At 40.7% G+C, this 20,409-nt stretch overlaps 1 pseudogene; it reads right to left on the minus strand.

Annotated features, from left to right (window-relative positions):
* Positions 1 to 1,628: 1,628 nt before the first annotated feature.
* LOC143686746 (complement component 1 Q subcomponent-binding protein, mitochondrial pseudogene) lies at positions 1,629 to 2,406 on the minus strand (annotated as a pseudogene).
* Positions 2,407 to 20,409: the final 18,003 nt, after the last annotated feature.

Below are 20,409 nucleotides of genomic sequence, written 5' to 3' on the forward strand. Positions count from 1 at the left end.
CTTACAATGGGTTCACATGCACAGGAATGGATTAAATTTAGGAACATGTTTTTCTGGGGTACATACAACCTGAAACCGCCACTGTTACCTTTACTGGAGGTCTTTATTTCTTCTTCTTCTATCCACTGTTTAGTTTTCTTTCCTTTTAGTCCAAAGAACTCCATTCATTATTTCTTGTAGGGCAGGTTTAGTGATGAATTCTCTCACCTTTTGTTTATCTGGGAATGTCTTAATCTTGCCCACTTTTTTTTTTTGCATGGGCAGGCACCAGGAATCAAACCCTGGTCTTCAGTATGGCAGGCGAGAACTCTACCTGCTGAGCCATTGTGGCCCACCCTTGCCCTCATTTTTGAAAGACATTCTTGCTGGATATAAAACTCTTATTGGCACTAGCTTTCCTTCAACAATTTAAATACTTTTCCAACTGCCTTTTTGCCCATGGTTTCTAATGAGATATCAGCACTTAATCTTATTAGGACACTCTCATACATAACACAATGCTTTTATTTTGCAGCTTTCAGAACTCTTCTTGTCCTTGGCATTTGACAGTGTGACTACTATGTGCCTGGGCATGTTTCTCTTTGAGTTTATCCTGTTTGGGTTTCATTGGGCTTCTTAAATACGCATATTCATGTCTTCTGTTAAATTTGGGAAGTGTTCTGCCATTATTTTTTTGTATATCTTTGTGCACCTTCCTGTATTTTCTTTTCTTCAGGACTCCATAATGCATATATCAGTATGTTTGATAGTGCCCTACAAGTTTCTTAGTCTCTGTTTGCTTTTTAAAACTCTTTTTTCTTTCTTCTCTTCAGCCTGGATCATTTCATTTTCCTTTTCTTTGAGCTCACTATTCTTTCTTCTGCTGTTTTCACTCTGTTGTTGAAACTCTCTAGAGAATTTTTTATTTCAATCACTGTGGTCCTCAACTCCAATAATTCTGTTTTGTTCCTTCTTAAAATTTGTTTCCATTTATTGAGATTCTCATATTGTTCATTATTTTTGGGAAGTTCTGTAGTCTTTCTCTATGCTTTCCTTTATCTCCTTAAGCATACCGAAGATCAGTTTTTTTTTCTAAGATCACTTTTTTTTTTTAAATACATGGGCAGGCACCAGGAATCGAACCCGGGTCCTCTGGCATGGCAGGCAAGTGTTCTTGCCTGCTGAGCCACCGTGGCCTGCCCCTAAGATCACTTGTTAAAAGTCTTTGTCCAGTATATCCCAACACTGGTTCTATTTGCTGATGATGGCCCTCCTCATTTGGATGGGCCATCATTTCCTATTTCTTTGTCTTATAATCTTTGTTGCACACTGTACACTTTAGTATTTCAAAGTGTTTACTCTGGGACTTAGTCCCTGAGGTTTATGTTACTTAAATTTTTTTTTTTTTTTTGAGGAGAGAAACCAATTTTCTTTTCCATTATTATGTCATACAGAAATCTAGAAATCAAAATTTTATAGATAAGGAACAAAGGAATAGTAAACAAGAGTGCATTAGAAATAATTTAAATTTGAAACATTTTCCATGATATTAGGCTGACAACCCAAAGCATATAATATGTCTGGCCTTCAGAATAGGTTTTGTTCACTGGCCAAAACCTGCCATAAAATGAAGGTTTCCAATGCCTGTTTTACTGGCTCTTAACAAAACTTTTGAGGTCTTCAAGACAGGTAATGTATTCCTGGTGCTCCAGAGCTGTGCTAAGCTCCACCAACTCATCTGCAAAGGTGTGGTCCACTCTTCGGTCCACAAGGAAATCCATTAGGTGGTCACACAAGGCTTAGTCTAGAGAATCTGTGTTGAGTGTGTAATTACTTTCTTTACAGTCAGACTCATCAGTGGGCTGAAAGCTCACTTCCCTGCTGGAGAAAATGTCACTCTTGTCCTCCTCTTCTTGTCCAACTTCATCCTCTGGATAATGACAGGGCCTTCTTGCCATCATTCTTTATAAGTTCAACCACAAAATTGGGAGTTCACATCAATTCAGCCTCTGGCTCTTCAGCCTTCTGCCCTTGTGAGGGCTCCACCTCTCCATCAAACATAGGTAGAATGCTATTGTTAATGTTGAAAGTGACAGTAACCTTCCCCCCGGCAACTTTCCGTACTAATTTAGCTTCTGTCCTGTTCACTTCCAGTTCCCAACCTCCAGACATCTTGGGGAGGGATTTATGCTTCTGGATCTTTTTCTCTTCCTTAATCTTATAACTCAGGAATTCAGCAAAAGCTTTATCCTTTTCAATGTGCAGCGGGCCGCAGCCACAGGGCCTGTGAGACAGCAGGAGGCCGGGCCAGCGAGCTGATTCCATGTGCATGCTGGGCAGTCTGAAGGCCAGGTGTGTGGTCTGGGCCGATTGCAGCAGCTGCCGAAGCAGCTGGGATGGCACAGCAGCTCGGGGGCCAGTGACCATGGGGTCCAGGGCAAGAAGCATTCAGTGCAGGAGAGGCAGAATCACAAGTGTGAGATGAAGGGGTGACACATGTGACTGCTAAGGACGAGGCCTATGTTACTTAAGTTTATACCCAACTAGTGATATGACGGTGATATCCTTGAGTGCTAGAAGTTAACAAAAACAAAATAACCAATGCATAAAATGCTTTTCAAAGTCTTTGCAAATTGGCTCTGCTTGACTGTTGGTTTCCTTCAGAGCTTGACCCTTTTATCAAGATCATCTGGACAAGACTAATCAAAATACAGAGATCTTTCCATCTTGTTGAATCCTGCGCTGAGCTTGTACGGGGCTTATGCTTGCTCATCATCTTTGGGATTCTTTCATTTACAGGAATTCAAATGTCCTCTCTACTCCCTTTGAAAAAGACTTTGTCCCCCTCCTGGATGCTTTGTCCTCTGCCCTAGGCCACTTTGACTTAATTGTTTCTCAAACTGCTTAGTTGTCTGCAACCTACTTCTGCCTTCAGGACAGATTCTTGGCGGGTGAGTTGGAGACATGTTTCCTGGCTCAATCTTTCAGGCTTCTCCCTGATAGATACACTCACTTCAGTATGCATGTAGGGGTTACGCTGCTCCCTCTAGAAAGGGGCCAGGGATCCGCAGCATAAGCACAGGCCAGATCCACCTGACACTGGGGAGAGGATAAGGGAGGGGCTAGCAAGTGTACCACAAGCTTCACCTATTGTTTTCAAGCTGTGTTTTCTTCATTTGGCACTTACCCAGTTACTGCGACGATTGAACTATTTTACTGAGTTCTGAGGAAGATGGCTTTGCCAGTTTTTGCTAGTTGTTCAAAGATTCTATGGGGGAATGACACCCTGGAGCATCTTATGCCACCATCTTGGTCTAATTGACTACCAGAAGAAGCATTTTAATGTACTTCTGAAGATAGTCTTGAAGGAACACAGTCAGGTTTTGGGAAATTGTATGTTTCTGTGAGTGAAACAACTTCATATTCTTGGCTTGGGTACATTTCTTAGTACACGTAAGTGGGCTTACTAGTTGTCCAAAGGCCTAGGTGCTACGTGGTCAGGATTTGTTCTCCAATCAAAGGGGAAGTGGGTGAGTGAGTATCAGGTACCCAGGGGTCAGACCTAGCTTGTTCACAGGTGTGTGGGCTGGTGCTTTATGTGTGTTTTGGGGTCACATGCAAGGCTGTCCTTTCCTGTTGTTTGTTCTTGGGTGAGATCTCAGCTTCTTTAGGAAGAGGAAACAGTCTGCCAGGTGTTGTGTCCTTGATTTTGAATACAACCATTTACATTTGCAGTGAGAAATTAAATACTCCCACTCCCATCCATGTTAGATATTTAACTTTCAGTCAGTTTTAAAAACAACTTCTGGCAGCAAATTTCATAAAGACCGTGGTAGTTAGATTCAGGTGTCAACTTGGCCAGATGAAGCACCCTACTTCTGGTACCAAATCTGTTGTAGTTTGCTAGCTGCTTAGTTCTATTGCTGTGGACATGAGCCAATGGCATGTGAATCTCATCTGTGGCTGATTACATCTACAGTTGGCTAGAAGGCATGCTTGCTGCAATGAATGATGTTTGATTTAACTGGCTGGTGCTTAAATGAGAGCGCTCAATGTAACACAGCCCAAGCAGCTCAGCATACCTCATTTCAGCACTCACAGCTCAGCCCAGGCCTTTGGAGATGCAGAAAGAAATCACCCCGGGGAAAGTTTTTGGAATCCAGAGGCCTGGAGAGAAGGCCAGCAGAAATTACCCTGCGCCTCCCCACGTAAAAAAGAATGTCAGTTGAAAGTTAGCTGCCTTTCCTCTGAAGAACTATATGTTAACTAAATAAATCTCCTTTTATTGAAAGCCAATCTGTCTCTGGGGTGTGTTGCATTCTGGCAGCTAGCAAACTAGAACAGATTTGGTACCAGAAGTAGGGTGCTGCTGCAGTTTGCAATCACCAGACATATTGGGACAGTGTTTTTGGTGGATAAGGGGAAGATGTTCTAGTTTGCTAGTGGCTGGAATGCAATATACCAGAAATGGAATGGCTTTTGAAAAGGGAAATTTAATAAGTTGCTACTTTACAGTTCTAAGGCCGAGAAAATGTCCCAATTACAAGTCTATAGAAATGTCCAATCAAAGGCATCCATGGAAAGATAACTTGGTTCAAGAAGGCCGATGAAGTTCAGGGTTTCTCTCTCAAGTGAGAAGGCACATGGTGAGCACAGTCAGAGTTTCTCTCTCATCTGGAAGGGCACATGGTGAACACGGCATCATCTGCTAGCTTTCTCTCCTGGTTTCCTGTTTCATGAAGCTCCCCGGGAGGCATTTTCCTTCTTCATCTCCGAAGGTCGCTGGCTTGTGGGCTCTTGTGGCTGTATCATTCTTCTCTGGCTCTCTCTGAATCTCCCAAAATGTTTGCTCTTATATAGGATGTCAGAAACTAATCAAGACCCACCCAAATGGGTGGAGACATGTTGTCATCTAATCCAGTTTAACAAACACTCTTGATTAAATCACATCTCCAGGGAGATGATCTGATTACAGTTTCAAACATATAGTATCGAATAGGGATTATTCTACCTTTACAAAATGGGATTTAGATTAAAACATAGCTTTTCTAGGGGACATATATCCTTTCAAACGAGCACAGAAGATTTTGGAGGAACTGAGAAGAGAATGATGGAGAAGTCTTGAAGTGCTTGAAGAGACTGTTGGTATAAATGAAATCACTGCTAATCTGGACAAAGGGGAATACAAAAGGGACAAATTGGAGTTTGCAGAGTGAGAACCATGGAAGCTCAGGTCTGCAGCCAGGAAGCCTCGGGCCAGGAGAGCGGACCCACCCATATACATGGAGAGGGTGACTTTGCCCTGAGGGCAGAGGACGAGTCTCCTACCTTGTTGCAGTGGAAGACTTGTGTCACCTCAGGCCTTGGAGAAGGTATAGCATGTTCCTTGGGGCCTGGGGAGAGCCTGGCTACCACCACATGGAGGGGTTGAGCGTGTGCCCCAGAATTGGCAGAGAGCCCAGGTGTGGACCCAATGCTTGGAGAGGATGGAGCTGAGAAAAAGGTGGTCTTCTCAATGTCCCCTGAGGTTAATTTGGAAAAGGTGGGCCACTGCATAGGCCCTTGGAAAGCGTGGGACAGCCACTTTCTAAAGCCAAAGGATAAATGACTTTCAGACTTTGAAATCCAATGGTGTTTGTCCTGCAGGTATTCAGAACTGCTTGGATCTTGTGACTCCTGTGTTTCTTCCAATTTCTCCCTATGGAAATGAAAACCTGTATCCTGTGAATGTCCTCCTTTTCATATTGGCATCAGGTAATTTTGTTTTGAGATTCATAGGTCCACAGCTAGAAGAGAATTTTTTTGCACTTTAATATTGTTTAAGGTGATGCGTGTAATTGCCAAGTTGACAAGGGGTGGACATGTGGTAGTTAGATTCAGGTGTCAACTTAGCTAGGTGAAGGTGCCTAGTTGTATTGCTGTGGACATGAGCCAATGGCATGTGAATCTCCTCTGTTGCTGATTACATCTGCAGTCAGCTAGGAGGCATGTCTGTTGCCATGAATGTTGCTTGATTTAATTGACTGGTGCTTAAATGAAAGTGCTCAACGTAGCACTGCCCAAGCAGCTCAGCATACCTCATTTCAGCACTTGCGGCCCAGCCCAGGCCTTTTGGAGATGCAGAAAGGAATGACCCCAGGGAAAGTTGTTGGAACCCAGAGGCCTGGAGAGAAAGCCAGCAGAGATCACCCTGTGCCTTCCCATGTAAGAAAGAATGTCAGTTGAAAGTTAGCTGCCTTTCCTCTGAAGAACTATACGTTAACTAAATAAATCTCCTTTTATTGAAAGCCAATCTGTCTCTGGGTTATGTTGCATTCTGGCAGCTAGCAAACTAAAACAGAGATAGTACATTATAGGTTACCAGGTGCTGGAGTGGAGTGGGGAAAGGGAATTCATGCTTAATGGGTGCAGAGTGTTTGAGGTGATGAAAAAGCTTTGGTAATAGATATGGATAATGGTATTATAATATTGTGATTGTAATTAATACACATGGAATGATTTCATATTGAATTATACACTTGAAAGTGGTTAAAATGGGAAATTTTGAGTTGTATATATGTTACTAAAATAAAGTGTTAAAAAAATCACTTCCATTCTAATCATGTCCTTTGCTTGGTTTGTAATTTTTTTTTCTTTATAAATGTGAAAGATACTCATAACTTGGAAAGGAGGAAGTATTTCTGGTATGTTCAGAATTTCATGAAAGTACAGTTCGGTAGCTTTCATGAGTGTGGAAATATAGAATATTCCTTATCTTTCTTATTGAACATTATGGGGGAACAGAGGAAATTGACACCCACCATCTCATAGATGATCTAGAAAGGGGTCTGGAACAAGTATAATAGCTGAGTGCATGCTTGTCCCTACACTACAGCTGTTTTGAGTAGGTAGAATTGATGTAGGCAGCAGGGAGAAGGTCTCCTGGAGAAGCTGTGATCAGGAAGAGGCTGGACAGAGGTCAGCTATACCCTGGGGTGAGATGGTGATGCAGCCTGGGAGCCTCATTGCAGTGAATTTCCTGGCTAGAGGCTGCTCCAGAGTTTAGAAATGCTGTCCTGCCTTGGCTGGGGGTCCCAGCCCTGTGGGTCCTGGGTTGAGATTTGAGAAGATTTTCGTGTTGATGTTCACCACCTCGTGGTTGTTCTGCAGGAACTGAATGAGAAGAAGAAGTTGGGCCCCTCTGTTTAAGTCGCTACAAAGACAGACGTTTAGATTTAATAATACTTATTGACCAACAGTCTCATTGTGAGAGGGCATTTATGTCTTTTATTTGAAGTTCAAATCTTTCAAAGCCTTATATTGCCATTTTACAAATATCATTATTTTGTAGTTTACTGCAAATACCTTCCCAGCTCTAGCTTGTATTAACTTAAATTTTATCTGCTTAAGCTCTGTGTTGTGTTTAGATATAATAATTCACATTGAGGTTTTGTTTTTGCATTCCTTTCAGAAAATGCAGCCACTGGAAAGTCTTCTCTTTTCTCTCCAACCCTACCCACCCTTCAGGTTGCTTTCCTGGGTGACTCTCTCCTCCCCAGCTCTTCTGACATCTCTGCATTTATTACCCACAAGATTTACTTAGCACTGAAGGTTTTTATTGGTATCTTTTCAGATGGGAGAAGCAATGACTTTGCTGTCTAGTTTCGTAGGCATTTGACCTCAGTTTTTTTATGTACGAAATAAGGAAATGGGGCTTCAAACCCTTCTTGGAGCCTTGGGGATTCTGTGGCATTTCTTTAGAGGCTACTGCTGGGCTACAGGGATGACATTTAAGGTTCTTAGCCTCATCCATCTCTGTGTCAGCCAGAGATATTCCAAATTTGTCTCTTTACATTTTAGAAATCCAAACATGTCTACATTTGAGGGAGGTGTTCTATGGCCAAAAAGAAAATGACTAGATAATTTCTGACATTCCATTAAACTTTCAATTTAAAAATAAGTTCCTTAAAGGAAGGAATGGTCAATTTATGCTCATTTGGACTACCCTTGGAGTTAAACTCCAATGCAGTATAAGCTCTCAATCACTTGCTTGATGAATAGTTTCTTTCTTACTATCCATCTCAATCTCAGTACTTCATTGGCTTCTTCTTGAAAAGATCCTTTGTATTTCTAGTTACCAAAATGTGCTTTCTTGTAAAAGTGATGCTCTTACTTGATGCATTTTTCCCAAATGCCACACATTTCTAATCTCTTTTGGACTGTTTCATCACACTGACATAATCTAAGTTTAATTTGATGGGGTTGCTCTGGCTAGAGTGTTATGTACACACATAGATCATAATTTCATTCTCACTTTTGATGCCTTCCCCCCCCCTTTCTCCTGATTACTTGGCTTTGTTTATCTTCTAAACACTGAAAAATGTTGACTTAAAAGATTTAATGAATAATTGAGCACTCCCATCTCAAATCTCCAGCTCTTGGGTATCCTGTGTGGTCAGCTTTGTGGTCACAGAGTAGAATAGAAACAACTGTTGCCAGCTTCCTTTTTTACATATTTATGAAGAATATTTATTAGAAGAAAACTACTAAGCCTCTCTTATGGATTCACATTAACTGTATTAACTTTGTTCCATCACCTTCTCACCAGTACTGTTAATTTTTCTCTTAAGGGAGGTAGGAGATGAAAGAAAGAGGAAGATCCTGTGGGCATTTGGAGCCTGGATGCTGCCAGCTTATTTGATGTCATATTCTGAGATTCTAACTCATGTTGCAAACAGGTCAAAGTTAGTTGGGCTCTGTGAAGCTTGGAGCTCCAATGGTGAGCTTTGAAGGTTGGAATGAGACATAAAGAATGCTTTACAGCCTGTCTTTTTGATGAGCTATGTTGTAATTTCCCACTAGATGAGAGAGACTCCAGCAGTTATTTTACCAAAAGGTTAGAGGGCTCTGGGCAAATGGTCAGCTTCCCTTGATTTGCTGGGAAATGCCTCTTGAAAAGAGGCTGTAATTTTTGTGCCCACACAGAGGCCTGGGGAGATAAGGATTCTGGCAGCAGAGGCCTGCTTTGTCAGGTGGGCCCCCTGAAGATAAGGCAGGAATTTTTTCCTGCTGAAGATTTCTGGCACTGGGGATATTAATAGATCCATGGGGATCTAGAATCCAAAGACACAGGTGATGCCAACTGACCTCCTGGCACTGAGAAGGGTGCTGGGACAACATGCTACAAGACTAGGTATTTATGGTGAACTGTGTGGATAGACTATGAAGAAAAACCCAGAGCAGGTGGCAGGAGTTGGACCTGGGAGAAGGGTCTTTGCAGTAAGTTGACTTTAGCGTCTCTTCACTGTCTTTAAACCATTTCATTTCCAGGCACTTCTCAATAGTATCCCCTTTCCTCTTGCTTATTAACATTCTTGAGAAATTTCACTCAAAAGTGAAAAAAACAGTTCTAGTAAAGAATTATAAGTGCAATGTTAAACATGAAGGTGCCAGTAACTGTGCCAGTATATAGCATGAAAAAGAGAAGTATTTGGAAGGAGAGGGAGAAAGTTTGAAGAGTTGAAAGCAGTTGAAAATGGAGTTTAAATTCAAGATAGCATGCCCTCCTTCACCCTCCACTGGTCTTCTCCTCTCTCCTCCTTGCCCTCCTCCTCTCCCCTCTTCTCTCCCTTCTTCCTTTTCCCTCCCCTCCCTTCTCTCAATTGTCTGGTGCTTGAGTTTGCTTGCTTCTGTAACTAACTGGCTAGCCAGACAGGAGTGTCCTGGCCACCCTGCATAGCAGACAGGTGAGGGACTGCAGTCAGAGCAGGAATAGAAGAGTGAACCACAGGACACTGATCATTCTCCAGTCTCCTCACTGCTCCTCTCCGGCCCAGCTCTCTCTTTTTTAAAAAATCAATGGCTCACATCATCACATAGTTGTGTATTCATCACCACGATCATTTTTAGAACATTTGCATCACTCCAGAAAAAGAGATAAAAAGAAAAATGAAAAAACTCATACATACCATACATACCCCTTACCACTCCCTCTCATTGATCACTAGTATTTCCATCTACCTAATTTCTTTTTTTTTTTGGGTGCATGGTCTGAGAATTGGACCTGGGTCTCCTGCATGAAAGGCGGGCATTCTAACCACTGAACTACCCATGCACCCTCAATCTATGTACTTTTTAAAAACTCCCTAGCCCCCTTATTATTTATTTACTTTCATCCTTATTTTTTTTACTCATCTGTCTATACCCTGGATAAAAGGAGCATCAGACACAAGTTTTTCACAATCACACAGTTACATTGTAAAAGCTATATAGTTATACAATCATCTTCAAGACTCAAGGTTACTTCAAACAGAGCTCAACAATTTCAGGTACTTCCTTCTAGCCACTCCAATACATCATAAACCAAAAAAGTTTATCTATATAATGTGTAAGAATAACCTCCAGGATAACCTCTTGACCCTGAGATCTCTCAGCCATTGAAATTTTATTTTCTCTCATTTCTCCCTTCCCCCTTTTGGTAAAGAAGGCTTTCTCAATCCCATGATGCCAGGTCCTGGCTCATCCCAGGAGTCATGTCCTATATTGCCAAGAGTTTTACACCCCTGGAGTCACGTCCCATGTAAGTAGGAGGGCAGTGAGTTCACCTGCCAAGTTGGCTTAGAGAGAGACTGTCCAGCTCTCTTAATGACAAGCAGCAGGTTGCTCCTTTATTCAGCGCTCCCCAGACTTGGGGTACAATCATGTGTGTGTGTTCCAATGGGGAAGACCAATGAAGCTGCTGGAGAGTGGGGGTTGAAGTCTTGGCATGATGTTACCTTCTTTCTCCATCATATGCTCTAGTGAGATTAAAACATCATCACTTCTCTTTCTTTTCTTTTCTTTTTCTGTTAATTTTGAAAATATGTATAATGTATAAATAATTATGATACAATAAACACCAATAAAACTTATGCTCCAGTTAGGCAAACAATGACCACCATTCACCTTTGATGCCTCTGTGTCCTCTCCTGAGACATTTCCTCCTTTGTTCCTTTAAAGTGGCAAATGCCTACATTTTGTGTTTATTATTCCCCCGATTTTCACGAGAGTTTTACCCATATGCTTTTTGTCTTAAGCAATATTTTGTTTGATTTTCTTTATTTTTAAACCTAAAATAAATGGAATCATACTTCATATATTCTTCTGTGATTTCCTGTTTTTACTCAGTTCTGTGTGTCCTTGAGATTTATCCATGTTTTATGTAATTGTAATTCATTAATTTTCACTGCCATATAAAATTCAAATAAATAGGTACCGTTCTTCTGTTGATGGATATTTGATTTGTGCCTAGCTTTCTGCTATTTGTGGAGCAGGTTAGTATACAGTGCATTGTAGGAGCACAGGCTAAGGCACAGCAGAAACTTTAGCAAACGACTGCTTCATTACTCACACAGCACAAAGGGTCCCAAAGAACAGAGGAAAAGAACGATTATAGCAGGTATACCGGGCAGGCCAACTGCTTGGGCAGGGTCAGGGGCTGGCAGCCCTGTAAAACCTGTTTCACATCAGAGAGGAGAGACACATCTGTACTGCCCAAGGGTGGGTATTTATACATCCCAGGGGCAGAAGGCTCTGCTCCTGTGCATTCCCACCCTGATAAAAAGCTGGAACTGCTTGTTCTCAGTTTTGTGTTTAAGTTATGGTCAGTCTGTCCTATTAAATCTAATATCTCCCCTAAGCTGAGGAATGGAAACATACTGAAGCATCTGCACATAATAGAAAAGGCAGGAAGAGTGGGATAGATGAGGGCCGGGAGGTGGCTGCTAGGTGCTTTTGTGACTTCCTTAGCACCATTACAAAAAAAATAAAAGGTTATTATGAAGATTTTTTCATATTTCCTTATGCATGTGCAGCTTTTAAAAAATTCATTCCGTAGGTTTTTTTTTATTGTGAAAAATAACATATGTACAAAAAAGCAATAAATTTCAAGGCACACCACAACAATTAGTTGTAGAACAGATTTCAAAGTTTGGTATGGGTTACAATTCCACAATTTTAGGCTTTTACTTCTAGCTGCTCCAAGACACTGGAGACTAACAGAAATATCAATATAATGATTCAGCACTCATACTCAATTGTTAAATCTTATCTTCTCTGTTATAACTTCACCTTCTTCTTTGATCTTTCTACCAATTTTTAGGGGTATTTGGGCTCTGCCCATTCTAACTTTTTCATATTGGAAGGGGTTGTCAGTAATATGGGACAGGGGGATGGAAGTAGTTGAAGTTCTGGAGAAGCTGGCCTGTCTGAGTTGCAAGACTTACCTGGCCTAGGAAGCCATCTTGAGGTTGTAGGTTTCTGGAAAGTAATCATAGTGCATGGAAACTTTGTAGAATCTAAGATAAAGCCCTATTTGTTCTTTAGGGTTGGCAGAAATGGTTTTAGTTGGGGTTTGGCAAATGATCAAAAGTAGCAATGTCTAGCAGATGCTTGCAGAAGAATAGCCTCGCCTCTTGAATCTTTCCTTATTTGCTACAATTCTTTTCTCTGTTTTGGTCAGAAAAGCATTGTCAATCCCATGGTGCCATGGCCAGGTTCATCCCTGGGAGTCATATTCCACTTTGGCAGGGAGACTTCCTCCCCTGAATGTCGTGTCCCACATAGCGGGGAGGGTAATGATTCACTTGCACAACTGGGCTTGGAGAGAGAGAAGGGCCACAGGTGAGAAACAAAAGAGATCCTCTGGAAGTAACTCTTAGGCATAAGTATAGGTAGGCTAAGCTTCTCAGCTATATAAATAAGCTTTGCAAGAGCAAGCCTCAAGACGAAGTGTTTGACCTATTGACTTGGGACTCCCAAATGTTTGAGACAGTAGCAGGGGCTCCTCCAGGGGGTAAAATTGAATAGTTCCATATTTTTTCTCAAGTTCCTCAAGGGATTTTGCCAATACTTTTTAAGTTATCTGGCCAACATACTCTGAGATGTTTCTGGACCTTATACTAAACTATACAGAATTACAAGTCCTTGTTCCCATTCTGGGCTCCTTATGTTTGAGTTGTTTAAATGATCTAGCCAGAGAAGTTGAGTTAGATTATATGCTACAGAAAATTTAGTTCTGGACAAAATAAATATCTCTTCCTTTGTTCTCATATAGTAGATGAAGTTCTAAAATATAGACAATGTCTTTCTTACCCCTGTAATTCTGATTAATTTAGTCCCGACCTGATTGGCTTCATTCTTATCTCTAATTGAAGCCTGATCTTATTTTCAATTTCTTTAATAGTTGTATGTGGCAATGCTGACCTTCAGAACTGTAGTAGAAGTCCTACTCAGAGTCTTAGGTGTCACACAGGTACCCAAAGTTCCAGGGAAATAGTAGATTAAACGTATATAGCACAGTCTCTCAAAATTTAGAAATATTTACTGCTCTCCACTAAATGTGATTGCTGCTATAAGAGTTTACTATCTAGGCCCCAATTTTCTTATTTATTTATTTATTTTTTATTAATTAATGGAAAAAAGAAAAAAAAGAAATTAACACAACATTTAGAAATCATACCATTCTACATATGCAATCAGTAATTCTTAACATCATCACATAGATGCATGATCATCGTTTCTTAGTACATTTGCATTGGTTTAGAAGAACTAGCAACGCAACAGAAAAAGATATAGAATGTTAATATAGAGAAAAAAAATAAAAGTAATAATAATAGTAAAAACAAAAAAAAAAGCAACCAGACAGACAAAAACAAACAAAAAACAAAACAAAACAACAACAACAAAAAAAACCTATAGCTCAGATGCAGCTTCATTCAGTGTTTTAACATGATTACTTTACAATTAGGTATTATTGTGTTGTCCATTTTAGAGTTTTTGTATCTAGTCCTGCTGCACAGTCTGTATCCCTTCAGCTCCAATTACCCATTATCTTATCCTGTTTCTAACTCCTGCTGGACTCTGTTACCAATGACATATTCCAAGTTTATTCTCGAATGTCGGTTCACATCAGTGGGACCATACAGTATTTGTCTTTTAGTTTTTGGCTAGACTAACTCAGCATAGTGTTCTCTAGGTCCATCCATGTTATTACATGCTTCATAAGTTTATCCTGTCTTAAAGCTGCATAATATTCCATCGTATGCATATACCACAGTTTGTTTAGCCACTCATCTGTTGATGGACATTTTGGCTGTTTCCATCTCTTTGCAATTGTAAATAACGCTGCTATAAACATTGGTGTGCAAATGTTCGTTTGTGTCTTTGCCCTAAGTCCTTTGAGTAGATTCCCAGCAATGGTATTGCTGGGTCGTATGGCAATTCTATATTCAGCTTTTTGAGGAACCGCCAAACTGCCTTCCACAGTGGTTGCACCATTTGACATTCCCACCAACAGTGGATAAGTGTGCCTCTTTCTCCGCATCCTTTCCAGCACTTGTCATTTTCTGTTTTGTTGATAATGGCCATTCTGGTGGGTGTGAGATGATATCTCATTGTGGTTTTGATTTGCATTTCTCTAATGGCCAGGGACATTGAGCATCTCTTCATGTGCTTTTTGGCCATTTGTATTTCCTCTTCTGATAGATGTCTGTTCAAGTCTTTTTCCCATTTTGTAATTGGGTTGGCTGTCTTTTTGTTGTTGAGTTGAACAATCTCTTTATAAATTCTGGATACTAGACCTTTATCTGGTATGTCATTTCCAAATATTGTCTCCCATTGTGTAGGCTGTCTTTCTACTTTCTTGATGAAGTTCTTTGATGCACAAAAGTGTTTAATTTTGAGGAGTTCCCATTTATTTATTTCCTTCTTCAGTGCTCTTGCTTTAGGTTTAAGGTCCATATTTACATTTGAAGTCTAATTTGTTGGATATTAGTATAGCCACTCCTGTTCTTTTCTGGTTGTTATTTGCATGAAATATCTTTTCCCAACCTTTCACTTTCAACCTATGTTTATCTTTGGGTCTAAGATGTGTTTCCTGTAGACAGCATATAGAAGGATCCTGTTTTTTAATCCATTCTGCCAATCTATGTTTTTTGATTGGGGAATTCAGTGCATTAACATTTAGTGTTATTACTGTTTGGATAATATTTTCCTCTACCATTTTGCCTTTTGTATTATATATATCATATCTGACTTTCCTTCTTTCTACACTCTTCTCCATACCTCTCTCTTCTGTCTTTTCGGTTCTGACTCTAGTGCTTCCTTTAGTATTTCTTGCAGAGCTGGTCTCTTGGTCACAAATTCTCTCAGTGACTTTTTGTCTGAGAATGTTTTAATTTCTCCCTCATTTTTGAAGGACAATTTTGCTGGATATAGGAGTCTTGGTTGGCAGTTTTTCTCTTTTAGTAAATTAAATATATCATCCCACTGTCTTCTAGCCTCCATGGTTTCTGCTGAGAAATCTACACGTAGGCTTATTGGGTTTCCCTTGTATGTGATGGATTTTTTTTCTCTTGCTGCTTTCAAGATCCTCTCTTTCTCTTTGACCTCTGACATTCTAACTAGTAAGTGTCTTGGAGAATGCCTATTTGGGTCTAATCTCTTTGGGATGCGCTGCACTTCTTGGATCTGTAATTTTAGGTCTTTCATAAGAGTTGGGAAATTTTCAGTGATAATTTCTTCCATTAGTTTTTCTCCTCCTTTTCCCTTCTCTTCTCCTTCTGGGACACCCACAACACGTATATTTGTGTGGTTCATATTGTCCTTGAGTTCCCTGATACCCTGTTCAAATTTTTCCATTCTTTTCCTGATAGTTTCTGTTTCTTTTTGGAATTCAGATGTTCCATCCTCCAAATCACTAATTCTATCTTCTGTCTCTTTAAATCTATCATTGTAAGTATCCATTGTTTTTTCCATCTTTTCTACTTTATCCTTCACTTCCATAAGTTCTGTGATTTGTTTTTTCAGTTTTTCTATTTGTTCTTTTTGTTCAGCCCATGTCTTCTTCATGTCCTCCCTCAATTTATCGATTTCGTTTTTGAAGAGGTTTTCCATTTCTGTTCGTATATTCAGCATTAGTTGTCTCAGCTCCTGTATCTCATTTGAACTATTGGTTTGTTCCTTTGACTGGGCCATATTTTCAATTTTTTGAGCATGATCCGTTATCTTCTGCTGGCGTCTGGGCATTTAGTCAGATTTCCCTGGGTGCTGGACCCAACAATTTGGAAGATTTTTCTGTGAAATCTCTGGGTTCTGTTTTTCTTATCCTGCCCAGTAGGTGGCGCTCGTGGCACACGTTTGTCTGCGGGTCCCACCAGTAAAAGGTGCTGTGGGTCCTTTAACTTTGGAAAACTCTCGCCGTGGGGGAGGTTCACCAGCTGAAGCGGCTTGGAAGAGTGCCAGCCGGCCCAGGGTCCGAACGTGGGGAGGGTCGCTGGCCGCCGCAGCCCGGGAGAGCACCCGTCCGAATTTCCTAGTCGGCCCGGGGCGCCAAGCGTGGCGGGAGGGCACCAGCTGCCGTGGCCCGCCCGGGAGAGTGCACCGTTCCCGGGGAGTCACATGTTTGGAACTGGCCCCCCCCATCACCGTTCTCTGTGGCCTGGGGATTTCCGATCCAATTCTCTCAGTTGGTCCGGGGGGCTGCACGTGGTGTGGGCGCCAGCCACCATGGCTTGAGGGGACCGCCTGTCCAATTCTCCCAGCCGGCCCAGGAAGGGGGAAGGGAGGAACTCCGGCCGCTTGCCGCCCCACCCGGTGAAGCCCGCGCCCCTCGGCGATCTCACCGGAGCGGGTTCTCTCAGCCAGTCAGTGGTTCCAGGATGGGGTATGCTGTCTTTTTGATCTCTGTCGTGGCTCTGGGAGCTGTTCTGTATCGTTTCTACTCCCCTAGTAGCTGTTCTGGAGGAGGAACTAAGATCCGTGTGTCTTACTAAGCCGCCATCTTCTCCCCCCCAATTTTCTTATAAGTATTTTCTAAATGTAACCAGATAGCATTTGCTCTTTTGTTTCTGGCTTATTCTGCCTCACATAATGTCCCCCAGGTTCATTCACAATGCTGCATGACACATGACTTCGTTCCTTTCTTTAGCAGCCCAATATTCAATCATATGCAAGCAACACAATTTGCCATTGTACTTCTCAGTCAGTGTATCCTTCAGCCACCTCTCCATTGGGCATCAAGCATATTGTCCAAAGTCAACAGCTCATCAACACTCTCAGTTTTAGACAATTTTCCCAAGAGAAAAATAATCGATAAACACACCCTCACCAAGTAGACAATCCAAACTTCCCCTTAACCCTTGTTCCCTCCCCCTATTATTTGCACCTAGTATTGCTGTGGAACTGTTAATGTCTTCTTCTGGTATGCCACAGTACTTTCCCCCCATACGCAGATTATAAACTCTTTGTACAAGAGTCATACCCTTAGTTCATGCAAGGACTTATTTATGTTTTGTAGTGTTAGTCGGTGGGATACATAGCTCTATAAAACCCCTTTCAATTATGTTCACCTTCAATATGGCAATTTTACTTATAGACCCACTAATGAACTGCCTTCACTTCTAGTCATTCCTTTACATTTAAGTTCAACCTCATTAGCTAACGATTCACCCATCTCTAACTTCCATGTATCTCTAGGTCCCCTATATTCTGATTTTACCTTAACTGTGGTCATAAAAGCAAAATCATACAGTACCTATCCTTTTGTGTCTAGCTTATTGCACTCAGAATTATGTCCTCAAGGTTCATTCATCATGTCATGTGCTTCTGTATAATATTCAATTCTATGTATATACCACATTCGTTAACCCAATCCTCTGTTGATGGGCGCTTGGATTGTTTCCATCTTTTGGTAATTGAGAATAACGCTGCCATGAACATTGGTGTGCAAATGTCTTTTTATGTCACTGCTTTCAGATCTACTGGGTAACTGAGTAGTGGTATTGCCAGGTCAAAAGGCAACTCAACATTTAGTTTTCTAAAGGGCCCCCAGAATGTCTTTGATAGCAGCTATACCATTATAAATTCCCATCAGCAGTGGATAAATGTCCCAATTTCTCTACATCTTCTCCAACATTTGTAGTTTCCTGTCTAACAGCAGCCATTCTTTTAGGTGTGAGATGGTATGTCATTGTAGGCTTGATCTGCATTTCACTTATAGCTAGTGAAAATGAGCATCTCTTCCTGTGCTTTTTAGATCTGTTTTTGCTTTCAGAAAAATACCTATTCGTATCTTTAGCCCATTTTATAATTGGGTTGTTTGTTCTTTTGTTGTTGAATTGTATGATATCTTTATCTATAGAGGGTATCAAATCTTTATCCATTATATGATTTCCAAATATTTCCTCCCATTGAGTTGGATGTCTCTTCACCTTTTTGACAGAGTCTTTTAAGGCACAATAGCATTTGGTTTTGAGGAGTTCCTATGTATTTATTTGTTCTTTTATTGCTTGTGCTTTGGGTGTAATGTTTAGGAAGCTACCTTTTATTCCTAGATCTTGAAGATGTTTCCCTATATTTTCTTCTAGGACCTTTATGGTATTGGTTCTTATATGTAGGCCTTTGATCCAGTTTGAGTTAATTTTTGTATAGGGTATAAGGTAAGGGTACTCTTTCATTCTTTTGGCTGTTGATATCCAGTTCTCCCATGCCCATTTATTTATTTATTTATTTATTGGCAAGCCTGATTTTTTACTACTTTTTTTAAAAAACTTTTTAATTGTATAATATAACATACATACAAAGCAAAGAAAGAAAAAAGCAGTAGTTTTCAAAGCACTCTTCAATAAGTAGTTACAGGACAGATCCCAGAGTTTGTCATGGGCTACATACAATCCTCTCAGATTTTTCCTTCTAGCTGCTTCAGGATATTGGAGGCTAGAAGGCTTAAATATTTTTATCATCACAATTTTTTTTTGTAAACAATAACATATATACAAAAAAGCAATAAATTTCAAAGCACAGCACCACAATTAGTTATAGAACATATTTCAGAGTTTGGCATGGGTTACAATTCCACAATTTCAGGTTTTTACTTCTAGTTGATCTAAGATATTGAAGACTAAAAGATATCAATTTAATGATTCAGCAATCATATTCATTTGTTAAATCTTATCTTCACTGTATAACTCCACCATCACCTTTGATTGTTCCATCCTCTCTTTATGGGTGCTTGGGCTATGGCTATTCTAAATTTTTCATATTGGAAGGGTCTGTCACTAATATGGCATAGGGAGTTGGAACTATGTGATGTTCTGGAGAGGCTGGGCTTTCTAGATTTCAGGACTTTTCTGGACCAGGGACCCATCTGGAGGTTGTAGGTTTCTGGAAAGTTACTCTAGTGCATGGAATCCTTATAGAATCTTATATATTCCCTAGGTGTTCTTTAGGATTGGCTGAAATGGTCCTGGTTGGGGGTTGGCAGGTTATGATAGGCAGCAATGTCTAACTGAAGCTTGCATAAGAGCAACCTCTCGAGTAGTCTCTCGATTCTATTTGAGCTCTCTCTGCCACTGATACCTTATTTGTTACACTTCTTTTCCTTCTTTTGGTCAGGATGGAATTGTTGATCCCATGGTGCCAGGGCCAAACTCATCCCTGGGAGTCATCTCTCACATCACCAGGGAGATTTTCACCCCTGGATGTCATGTCCCATGTAGCCATGCCCATTTATTGAAAAGGAGGCTTTCTCAATCCCATGATGCTGGGTCCTGGCTCATCCCGGGAGTCCTGCCCAGGGTGATTTGCACCCCTGGAGTCATGTCCTATATAAGGGAGAAGGCAGTGAGTTCATCTGCCAAGTTGGCTTAGAGAGAGGCCACATCAGAACAACAAAATAAGTTCTCTGGGGGTGACCCTTAGGCATAATTATAAGTAGGCTTCCTTCTTCTTTGCAGGAATACGTTTCATAGGGGTGAATCCCCCAAGATAGAGGGCCAGCCTATTGAATTGGCTCTCCCCACTGCTTGCCAGAATATCAGGAATTCCCCAGATGGGGAAGTTTAATATTTCTTCCTTTCTCCCCAGTCTCCCAAGGGGACCTTGCAAATATATATTTTTAAATTCTCTACTCAAATTACTCTAGGATATATTGAGGGCATCACAACAACCTGTAAAAACCAACAGCATTCATGTGCTATTCAAAATTCCATGTGCTTATGGTGTTCAAATAAACTGACCATACAGGTTAAATTAGATAATGTGCTACCCAAAATATAAATTTTGCACCAAATAAGCACATCTCCCTTTGGTCTCACAAAACAGAAGTTGAAGTTTTAAAATATAGACAATATCATCTTTTACCTTGTATTTTGATTTACCTTAGTCCTATATAGATCAGCTTCATTCATATCTCTGGTAGAAGTCTGATCACTTTCTCAACTTTTTTTTAACAGTTGCTGTATGGGGTAATGCTGACTGTAATAGCTTCAGTGCTTTGATTCTGAGTATCAGGTGTCACATAAATAACCACAGTTTCAGGGAATGACCAGATTATGCACAAATAGCTCAGTATGTCAGAATTTAGAAATAAGAGTTAAAACTCCCGAATATATGTGACTGCTGTAAGAGCTTACA

This window comes from Tamandua tetradactyla, chromosome 6, assembly GCF_023851605.1.
Source record: "Tamandua tetradactyla isolate mTamTet1 chromosome 6, mTamTet1.pri, whole genome shotgun sequence".
Lineage (NCBI taxonomy): Eukaryota > Metazoa > Chordata > Mammalia > Pilosa > Myrmecophagidae > Tamandua > Tamandua tetradactyla.